General features: G+C 38.0%; 1 protein-coding gene across 1 annotated transcript in view; it reads right to left on the bottom strand.

The window, feature by feature from the left end:
- The window catches only part of LOC140652643 (formin-1-like), a 59638-nt gene extending 51628 nt beyond the window's left edge, over positions 1-8010 (bottom strand). The window contains exons 1-2 of the mRNA XM_072863666.1: positions 6999-8010; positions 4979-5081 (exon numbers count right to left, since the gene is read on the bottom strand). The gene's annotated coding sequence lies outside the window, so the exon portion shown is untranslated. The remainder of the gene's footprint in view (positions 1-4978; positions 5082-6998) is intronic.
- Positions 8011-12131: the final 4121 nt, after the last annotated feature.

The raw sequence follows: 12131 nt of genomic DNA, 5'->3' as shown, positions 1-12131 counted from the left end.
AAAGAGCATCTGAACACTTAAATTCCTAAATATCCCATTTGAATACAGAGCAAGAAGCATCAGTGAGTCTCAATGTACAGCTGCATATCAACTGTTGTTGTAAAGGAGTGCAAATCACAACAGAGAGGGTTGTTTAAATGTGCATATAATTAAGATTTTGCCCATTTGAAATGGAAGTTCAAGACTAAGATTTTACTCTTGAAGGCTGCAAATGCAGCTGAATTATCTCTTCACCTCATTGCCCCCATTAAGTTGCAGTATGAATACATATAATGAAGACAAACTTCAATGAATGAAATCAATGAAATGAAGATAAAACTTCAAAATTTAAACCAGCATTGTAAATGAGTCAGCAACTTTATAAAAATAAAGAGTTGAAAAAGACAGGTTCCCTATACTCTTTCAGAAAGCAGTAAGGTAATTCAAGCTTGTGTGATGTATTTCATCAAAAGTACAGCTGAGACAATCTAAGAAGTGCAAGAATTTAAACCTAAAGTTTTCATGCTCCCAGAACCAGTTCCCAACAAGTAGTTTGATTACCTCCAGATTTATTGCTGAAGACCTGTAATAGAACTACTCAAAAAACAAATTCACCTTCTGCAAAGAGATGTATGCAAAACTGACAAATATTCAGGACCAAAAAATTTTGGAGCAGAAGGTGGGATTGAATATTTGAAGTTGAATTGTGGCTTAAGGAAGCACATTTCAAGGTTGAATTGACACAAGGTTCTGGAAATAATGCTTATCAATGGTATGCAAATACAGCTAAGAAATAAGAAAAATACACTTATAGCTTCTTCATTCCATGATGTGGTTCATGGTTATGAAGCTTCAGAGCAAGCTATTTTGTAGCCACGTTGAACAACAAATTACTATTAGGTTTTAACATTATAAATTCCCAAGTCACTTTTCTATTCAAACCACAAAGAATGTATTTACACTTTTCCAAATCAAATGTTACGCTGACCCTGTTTCTGACAGTCTCTTTCCTTCATATTCATCCTAATTCAGTATGATTTGTGAATACTAATATGAAATTTAATCTCATTGCCATAATCAATAATTAAGTTAAACAAATGCACAACACCAGTTTTCATGCTTTCCCATTAGAAACCACTTCCAGCCTACTTGATATTTTACCAAACCCTTTTAGAAGACAGCTGTTTGAAAGACCCATAATGTATACACAGATTTCTGGGGTGGTAGAGAAGGGGAAAGAGCTGGTTTTAATGTGACATTTTGTCCAGAACAACATTGGCAGGATAATTTAAATCCAGTTTTAATAATACTTGTATGTATTAAGACAGAGAAATGTGTCCAGAAAACAAAGTGCTGGGGGGGGGGGAAAGCAGTTGTATTTTATGACAATACACTTTAAAGCCATTGAATTATTTATGCAATAAATATAAGTTAGAACAAATTAAGATAATGTAAGACATCCAAAAATGCTATTTAAATGGCTGTAATAGTATATATATCTTTATATAATTTAAGATTTGTGTATGTTCATTCAAACTCGCATTTAATTGGTTTATTTTGTTAATCTTATATTAGAAGTATAACTTCATCTGATATTTCTTTTAACATTTTTTAAAGTAGCAGAATATGTAGGGAATTAATTTTATGCAATATGATAACACAAGCTGAGTACTCCTCTACATTAATTAGAGGAAGATAAAAATGCTCTTAGCTACTCTGTTGGGTTTCTGAGATATGTTAGCCACCTGTTCACTCTTGTAACTCTCAATGTCTCAATGTCTATGCCTGCCGGGCTTTCCACCTACTTAACTCTTCCTATTCCTTCAAATAACTGACCCTTCTCTTTTCATCTCTTGGTACTTCCATTTCTCTGTCTTTGTATAATGTACAGGTTGTTCTTTATAATCTGCTTAGCAAAAATGGTGTTCCTCATTGTTGTGTGTGCAGCTTGTTCTGAATTTTAGACAATATTATCAGTAATTAGTAAGAAGAGCATAGAGAGGATTACAGTGCATTCCTTATAGCACACTATGGACAGACCCTTATTGATGGGCATTGAATAATACTGAAAAAATAATGTCATTTATTTCAGTTTAAAATATTAGGTCATTATTGTTTTTCATCTGACATGCAAATCTGGATATTAGACCTTTTACAGCATTGTCCTATATATTAAAAGTTACACAGGGAAAGTATAGAAAGTGTAAGAACCTCCCAATAGCCTTCTATTATATAAAATAGGATAGATCTAATTCTAGTAGCACTGCTAATACTACTGAACAAGAGGTGATCACAAATAATCTAGGTCTTCAGTCATTTAGGATTTTATGGATTAAAACTAACTGCATAAGCTCAACCACAACCCAAGCAGGAAACAAGTGCAGATGGTGTACTACTCAGGCTATAAACCTGTTAGAAAGTGGGTATTCTACCACAGTATCTCTTATCCAAATGATCTACTGAAGGGTATATTTGAAGGAACTAGATCTACTAGATCAACAACTCATTTGTTGTGGGACAGATTTGTTAATAAATTGTATGCTGTAGGTAGAAATGAGGTATCTTGTTCATTTAAATATTTCTAATGATCCATGACCTTAGAAGAACTTAAGCATGTGACAAAAGCAATACTGGGCAGGTGGCGCTATCATGTCTGAACAGAATAATCACAAACGGTCAGTCTCTCGCTTTATCTCCTGTGTTGTCTGGAAGCTAAAGAGAAGGAATTCTGCTCTAATAATATTTTGCCAATTATCGCTATAAATCAGCATTCTGGGGTGAAAGTTAACAAATTCCAGAAAGTGAGGTGGGTATAGAATATGAGAGAAAACAAAAGAGAGAAATAGAGAAACAACCATGATAGATTCACATATGGTAGCTCACGCAACTAACTACCTTTTCCCAATTTGTTAATGTAGTATGGACTTTCTTAATAGGGATTTCTTAATAGGTAACCATGGAATGCAGATATGTTAAAATAATAATATTCATCTGTTAAAATAATTCCTCAGTAAGTCTTTATTCTTCTCTAAGCTGTAAATGTTTCAGTGCAACTGGCTACTGAGATATAAATCCTATGATTAAAGATGTACTATAACAAAAATCTAAAAGACAAAATTGTAATTGAAATTGAAACATTTTCAAATAACACTTGTTCAGGTATCCTTGAGACATATAGGATGTCAACCCTAAGAATTTTGAAGTAATTGATAATATTAAAAAAATATTGCCGTTTAAAAAGGTAATTTTATGGTCCCACAGTAGATTTTTTGGTTGTTTTTAAATTGAGGGGAAGAATATTTTTACTGTAAAAGGGGCTAAAAATTTCAATCATCTAGAAAAATAAATCTGAAATTCTCATACAACATGAATCTAGAAACAGGGATATCAATCTAGAAATGGGGAAATGAAAGCAAATCAATCTTAGCGCCTTGATTAAAAAACATGTGATAATGCTAAAGTGGAAATATGTATAAATCTAGCATGAGTGTAATCAAGAAAAACAGCAAACATTAAGATTAGGATATATTAGACAAAGACAAAACAGAAATATAAATGTTGTAGAGATCTTAATGTCCAAATTCACAGGGTCAGGTGTACACGACCTTGCATATGTAACTATGAGAACACGCCAAAGGTTCCCAGATGGTTTGTAAATTTAAAGAGATATGCATATTCAGGTCAAGAAGCAAAATGTCCACATTTTTGCAAATTCAAGTCTCAAGTTCAAGAACATATATTATTGAAAAAGGAATAATTAAAAACAACTAAAACCAAAAAGAACCAATACTGTGTGTCTCTTTCTTTGACTGAGGACTTAAGTGGATTCAACATGACAGTTTATAGTATTTAGCCATGACTTTCATTAACTGAAAAACACAATTAGTGTTTAACGTCTAGGTGAAACATTATCCTTCTTTACTACTGCTTTTTTTCGCTTGTGAAGAAATCTGCTACTAATTCTCCTTTCTCAACTTTTATCCTTCTTTCACAGCATGTTTTTAAACACCCATCATACTTTAAACGGTATCACGAAACAATCCAACTTGATTGAACTACTATGTTTCTTCCCCGTCTATAATTAGTGAGAGAAAAAAAAGGCAATAGCACTAGAAAATCTTTTCCCAATATTTATGAAATAAGTAATTTTTAATAATAGATCTAACTATGCATGCTATCAATTGACTACCATCCGTTTCCTAATTGTTTGATTTTTGTTCTTAACTTCCCTTTCACCAGAAAATGGGATTCTTGTTTGTTACTGCTTCATGAAGAATTAAAGTGCTAATTGCTTTGGAATTGATTCACAGTTGGGATGAATTTTTTTTTAGAACTTGCAACGACATCTGGAAACAACAGTTTTTTTGAAAAAGCACTGATAACATTACTCAAAATTTAATGAATTTCATTGTAACTCCCTTCTTTTGTGAAGCCATACTTTTTTACACTTGGGATATTTTTTTTGTATTTTTACTAGAAGTATTTGTTGGAAACACTGCCTAGGGAAGAAAAGATATTTATTATAACATTCTACCCGCACTATACAGCATCATGACTCACACACAAGTCATGAAAAACCACAGAATTAACTCAGTATCGTTTTTCAGAACTCCATGAAACTTCCGTACCTGCTAGCTAAGGAACTGAGGAGCTACAAAGGTAAACAGAGAGCTATAAAATGAATTCCTCAATCCAAGTCACTCAATCACTCAGCTTGAATACTTTCCTTATTTTACATATGAAGGAAACCAGTCCATAATAACTTTAAAATATACAAACCAAGTTCAATCAAAATTTGGAATCATATTCTCATCCCTCAACTTAAATTATGGTAAGCCTTACCACATTTTCAGCAAAAGAAGTTATAAAAGATATTTTTGTTAATGACTGCTGTTATCTGCTACATATATCCTTTACAAAGACTCTGCTTTGAAGACATACCAATAGCCTTACTGATATGCACAGCTTTACAGAAGTTATCTCAAAAGTAGTAGTTTACCTTTAATTTGCTCTTTCTCCTCAAGATCCTCCTCTCTAAATGGGCTCTTTAGGAGTGGAAAATATATTCTTATGCCTCCATCATCCTCCTGTTTTATTTGCATCTAATAACAGTAAATATTTATTGTCAGTGTTTAGTGGAACATTGAAGATCCAAGACACGTCAGCAAGAGTTTGTCATCTTTGGGTTTGTTTTTTTCACTTTCCTAATAAGAAGACACTCTGTACTAATAAGGTTTAATTCTTAGAGTGACACTTTACAATCACAATTTTCCAGATATGAAGATCCATATGAATACCGGACATGAAGGTTTTATGCTAGCAGAAGGAAACGGTATCTTTGCTAGTGCAGAGTACAAATATGTTCGGATTTCACAGTGACCAGACACCTTCTGCGTATAATCAAGGACCTCACAACAGAAATATGTATTTATATTTCGCTTCTATTTCCTATGATACATTCACATAGAAAATTATTATGCATTTCTCAGTAATAGCACATGTTTTATAACAGGGTTCTTGGCAGGGCAAGACTGAACAAGAACAATAGGTAAAAAGACCCTTTTTAAGAACAGTTCATACACAATTGCATATTAAATAAAAGGTTTCAAAACAATCAGCCAGCTGAGAATTTGTTTTGGTTGTATCCAAAGCAAAGGGCAATTTGGCAAATCAAGTGGGCTATTTAAAACCCAATTATTTTGGGGGAAAAAAACCCCAAACAAACCCACAGAACATAAAAAGCTTATGCATGATCAAAAACCCCAGTCAGACTCATAATCCTTGACAATGATCAATAACATGTTTTCAGAGCCCTCCAACTTATTATAAATGTTTCTGGAATAACCAGCAATAATGTATACTGCCTCTCTGTTTAAACTTGCTGGACTGGGACCTTAATACTGGTAATATTTATAATACACTTCTCTTTTACAATTAAATGTTATATTTCTCCTCTTATTATACCAGCTAGTGGAAGTATTTTACAGAGGCACAATTATCCTAGGTGTTTTTTTAAATAAAGAAATCCTCTTGCAAATATAATGTATACTTCCTGCCCTGTAAACATTTATATATTTAATTTATTTACTATGGGTGATCCCACACCCATCTTTGAATGGCTGCCTCCTTTAAGTCATATGAGCATTATACTAATAAGAATTCCATTTTATTTTGAGATCTCCGTGGAATTATCTGGAGGACTGAGACAGAAATAACTAGCTGAGACTAATACTTCAAGTACCAGTGAACAATAAATTCACATCAAATATTTAGAAATTCATCTGATTATCACACATTTTTTAACAATTGCTGAATTACAACATTTTTTTGTAATTAAAAACTCCAGTTTCAAGAACTCCATACTTACTGAGAATTGTTTAAATTTTATTTTTGAACAGCACTTTAACTTGGGAGATGTGTTATTTTAAACACTGGTTGTCAACACTAAACTGCCTGTGAAAAGATATATAAGGCCTCTGAGCCTTGGACTGGAGGATCACTCCAAGGAAACTACTACCCCAGTAGCAATTATGAATTAGGGTATTTTAACTCTCCATTGTTAGGTGAGATACACTGTTTCCAGTGTGCTAACAGAACAAGAATACATACAATTAATTGCCCAGGGGAGATAAAGGCAAGTCCTGCACCCATAGCACGTGGTCAGCTTTACCTTTACAGTCTTTTACAGATTACAGCAGCTGTCTTTACTTCATCTGCAAATGCCATAACCTTTGTTTAGCTGCAGAGCTGATTCATGAGAGTCTGGGCCAAAGTTTGTGACATTTTGAAGACTCTACCTTATTTCTCACCAACCTCTCTTATGTCAGCCTGCAGTGGTTTTGGACCTTTCTATGCAGGGTTCAGGAGACTGAACCAAATTTGAGAAGAGGCTCCTGCCCACTGAGGCAGCGCAGCATCGGCTGCCCCAGATTTGCTCCCTCTGTTCCCTTGGGCAGCTCACTGGGGAAGGGGGCCTTTAACTACGCTCGTAAGAGTCAAGTAACTAAGAATTTACTTACTTTTTTTATTATTAAACATTTGTAGATGGCAGGTCAAGCTACCTCCCGCGAAGCCACAGTGCCTGGAGCAGTCTGGCCTGGCGGTCTTTCCCTCAGCAAGCGAGGGGCTGCCTGGCTCGGCGGCTGGGAGGTCACCCGCAGAACGGCACCCCCCAGCACCGCTGCTGGACTTCTGACAGCCCAGAACACGTTGTTTTGAACATAACAGCAAGATCTCTCTGTGCAATTAGGACTGAGTTGCCAAGACCAACGCTGTCTCATAGCACAGCGACTTCACAAACTTAAGCAAATCTAATTAAGCATATGCTTCTTAAGCATTTCTTCAGGGACCCGTTCGGACCCGCCTGTGGCCAGCGCAGCGACATTGGCAGCCTCGCATTGTGCTGGGCAGACCGAGGCTGCCCTGTCTCTCCTTAGCTCCTCCCGGGCCTGCCGGAGCGCTCTGCTCCCTGTGGGCGCCGCATCCAGGGGAGGGCGCTGCGCCGGGCTGCCTCCGTGTCCCCGCCGCTCTGCCCCGGGAGGGCGCTGCGCCGGGCTGCCGCAGTGCCCTCGCCGCTCTGCCCCGGGAGAGCGCTGCGCCGGGCTGCCTCCGTGTCCCCGCCGCTCTGCCCCGGGAGAGCGCTGCGCCGGGCTGCCTCCGTGCCCCCGGGAGGGCGCTGCGCCGGGCTGCCTCCGTGCCCCCGGGAGGGCGCTGCGCCGGGCTGCCTCCGTGTCCCCGCCGCTCTGCCCCGGGAGAGTGCTGCGCCGGGCTGCCTCCGTGCCCCCGGGAGAGCGCTGCGCCGGGCTGCCTCCGTGCCCCCGGGAGGGCGCTGCGCCGGGCTGCCTCCGTGTCCCCGCCGCTCTGCCCCGGGAGAGCGCTGCGCCGGGCTGCCTCCGTGCCCCCGGGAGAGCGCTGCGCCGGGCTGCCTCCGTGCCCCCGGGAGGGCGCTGCGCCGGGCTGCCTCCGTGTCCCCGCCGCTCTGCCCCGGGAGAGTGCTGCGCCGGGCTGTCTCCGTGCCCCCGGGAGAGCGCTGCGCCGGGCTGCCTCCGTGCCCTCGCCGCTCTGCCCCGGGAGAGCGCTGCGCTCTCTCTCCCGAGTCCTTCCCTCGAAAGCCTTTCTGCTTGGGGGAGGGGATGAGATCTCTCTACGCCTGGTCTAGGAACTGAAGTGATTCTGCTTTCCTGGAAAGAAGGGGAGGAGAGGGAAAGAGACAGGGCGGTTTCTTTCACCGGTGCCCCAAGTCTCGTTACTCTCTTCAGATCACGGGAGCACCCGGGTTCCCTCTGCACGACCACTGCAAAACCTGTTAGTTACGTTTGCTTGTAACTCATCACAGGATCTGCTGAAGGTGAGGGGGGCCTTAGGAAAGCAGAACAAGGTTCAGCTGTCAAAACTGGGGAGGTCAAGGGGCAGGTAGCCTGTGGGAAGGTTGGGGTCTGCACTTTTTAATGTCTTCTTAAAACAAACAAATACTTACATATATAAGCTTCTTAAAACAGGCTTCCTCAAGGGCCATGTAAGAGCACTATGTGGTTTAATGAAGAGAAACAAAAATGAACTAGAAAATGTAGCAGAGGAAAGGTGCGTGCAGTCCTGAAACAGCAGCTGCAGTCCTGAGCAGAGCTCAGGGTCTCCAGAAATGCAATGAGTAAAAGGTGGGGGGAAAAGCAAACAAAGTTTGTCTGTACTATTTAGAAAATGGTTTCTTGGTTGATGTGTTGTTTTTTTTTTTTTCTCTGAGTCACTAGATTTAGCTAATAATACTGTAAAGTTAGGTGAGATTATTTAACTTCTAAATAATTATGAAATTATTTAAAAACAGTTTTGAGGTATATCAATTTAAACTAAGAATTAAGAAATAGGAATAAACTTTGGAGATGCTTTGAACATTTTGAATGGTTGAGGTAATCATGGACTGCTGGAATTTTGTGGAACCCATATGAGACTGGATTGTAATGGGAGCGAGACCCCAAACAAAATGAGAGTATTAGAACATCCCATTTTAAAATTAAAACAAACGCAGATCAGACTGCAAATTTTGCCAGGGATGACGTAATGATAGGTGTCCCTCTGAGAAAATAGACTGATTTGGTTCTAGCTATTAAGCAACAAAGGAATGTGGAGATCTCTCCCTTTCCTTTGCCTGTATATTGTTTAATCTGTCGTTAAAAAAAAAAATATATATATCTCTGACCTTATTTTATGACCTCTTAATTTGACATTCGTTTTAACTACCGCCCAGTATAATGGATCTCAAAACATTCTGTGGTCAAGTTGAGATACACTGAACCTAAGGGATTAACTTGAATTGGTAGAATAGCAAACTAATTGAAACAGGTCACAACATTTCCTTGTCCTGTTTTTTTCTTTTGTCTCTTTATTAGATGCCTTAACACAAATTTTGAACTGTTTTCTTTGTTGAAGCTAGTTAGACCATCTAATAATTTGAGTGCTGGTGGTTTTCTATACCTGGGCTAATACCTGTTCTTACCTAAGCTCTGGCTTTAGCTAGGCACTGCTTTATCTAGAGGGCAATGTCTCTTTGTAATTGATTAAAGTTAATATATTCCTTTCTCATATCCAATATATGAATGCAAATGATTAAATTACACATTTCTAGAAGAGCTCTTGAGCCTAAGTTAATCCAAAGTAGTAGATGAAAGTAGAAATTATTTTCTTTTTGCATTTTTAGCATCTTTCTTTCAGATTTTGACTCCTGTATCTTGGGAATATTTGGAAGAGTTAATTGCATAATTGGTTTCTACATTTTCCCAAGAGGTCATATGTAATACTTTCAGAATCTTGTTACAAAAGTTAATTAAAGCATCTCCAGCACATTTTCATTTGCTGCAATACAAGTAAGATTAATACATTTTAAATGTCTAAGCTACAGTTGAGAAAAAGCATCGATTAATAACTTGCGACAAAAGCCTTATATGTGGCTATTAAATCACCTATTTAAAGCTGTGGAAAATTAACAACAACACTTGAAAATAAAAGCAAGTAAACAAAAGAGGTGACATAAATTGGAATATGCATAAAGGAGAAGTGAGAAAGACTACTTCTTTCTAAAGTATGCAGCAATTACTTATCAATAAGCTCGTGCTGCACCAAAAGGCACTCAGGGCAGCACAAGTCATTTTCTCTATGGGAGAAACTTTTTAGGCTTCTTGTTTTTCAATCATTAGGAATTGAGGGAGCACTTCCGTGAACTCTTTGCAGGTAATATAAGATTTACAATTGAACCAAAGGAAAGTATGAAAGAAGCACAGCAATTTTGGATGAAAATAGGAAATTTTGCTACAGTGATAGATATTTTTTAAGAAGAAAGAATGGGAGAAAGTAGAGATAAGGACTAATTTGTTTTTAAAGGAGCTGTGAAACAGAGTCTAGCCTTCTAATGGTTATTTAGAAGGGAGTTTAGTAGCTTAGAGAAATTGTTGAGAAGCTACCAGTTGGTAGAAATCTAATTCAGCATATTCATATGATAAATATACTGATGAAAAAAGGGCCATTAGCAATTGGTCAAGAGAAGACTTCTTGGGCCTTTTCTCGCAATATGTCACATGCAGCATTTCTCTTGCCTATCTCGGTCAGGTTTTCACAGTCATTAGCAAATTGTTTCCCTAACCACATATTTTCATTTTTTGTATTTACTGAGCACAATCTATGAGACTTGCACAGATCAAATAGTGTAACTTGGTTTTTTTATACAACTGAAGTAAGAAGAATCTGCGCAGGCAGTTCAAGGCTTGCATGTACTTGTTGAACAAATGTTGCCACCAGGCAGATCCTTTCATATGTAATTACGGAAACACAATTAAAGACAGGTAGAGGAGGAGACCTCTGGTGGAGGAAAAATACTGAAGAACAGGTTTGTTGCACTGGAAAATTAGGAGATGAAAAACAATAACGCAGGAGAAGCTGGATATTTTACAAGCCCTAGATATGGCTCATTTCAAAATAGAGCTGTAAATCTTAGCTCCCATTAGCATTCCTTGGACTACCATTAAGCTTACCCCATTTTTGTTGCTCTCTTGAAATAAGGCTGTCAAGATTTCTGGTCCTGGAAGTCCAGAACAAGTTAAGACATGGAGTAAAAAACATGCCTAGGAGACAAATTTGTTTTAGATAATGTTACTCTAAGGCTTTATAATTCTGAGACTCAAATATGAATTCTCTTAAATTTCTGTGCCAGTATCATATTATTTGCAATTTTTTTTTTCTCAAATGCCAGGTCGGGTAGTTTGTTACATGGACAGCTGGCAATTTGATCAGTATGTGGAGATTTGTAATAGAAATAAATGAAAATGTTTGAAGGCACCACAAGAAATGGCGAAACAAGAGTTAAAAGAATGGCCTGAAATAATAATAATAATAATAACAACAATAATAAAGAACACTGTTCCCAGTGATCCACTGATTTCAGAATAAAATTTTATATCAAGACCAGAAAGCCTGCTCTCTCATAAGAGGATAGCGCTTGTCAGCAGACTCTCCAGTCCTCCAGTCTAACAAGAGGTGCATGGTAACAAGGTTGCAGAATATGGCATATGCTTTTCCTTGTCCTGTTTGCCTACCAGGAAAACAGACATTCAAACCTACTTTTCAGACAAACAGAAGAAAACACACAATGAACAGCAATCTTGCCTAAAAGGTCTGTTCATAACCTACTGCACTGTTGCTGATTAAGAACTTCAGGGATGTGATAAAGACTTGATAGCTGGCATCCCTTGTACTCAGCAATGGACATAAGTGATTCTGGCCAGGCTGCTTGGGCACACATATCTTGGAGCTTGTATGTGAGTTTCAGTGAATGAAATCTATGAGAGACTAAGTGTGAGTTTATAAAATAAACTTTAGAGATTTCTGTAAATAAATAATGCTAAGTAAAAACTTGCACTGAATGTTGTTACACAAATTTTTCTGTGAGGAAAAAAACCTCAACTCATTAGCAGAAACATGGAAAGAATAGGCAATGATTCAAAAATTGTGTGTGTCATAACTAAATTTATTATCAAAGTATTATGAAACATTACCTTTAGAAGCATTAAAGTTGCTAGGACTACTGAATGATGGTTTGTTGTGAAATTATTGTTAAGATTAATTCACACATAGTCATTTTCATCCTTATACCAGAATGGTCACTGCAT

Source organism: Ciconia boyciana, chromosome 6, assembly GCF_034638445.1.
Source record: "Ciconia boyciana chromosome 6, ASM3463844v1, whole genome shotgun sequence".
NCBI lineage: Eukaryota > Metazoa > Chordata > Aves > Ciconiiformes > Ciconiidae > Ciconia > Ciconia boyciana.
This window is presented reverse-complemented; position numbering and strand designations above follow the sequence as displayed.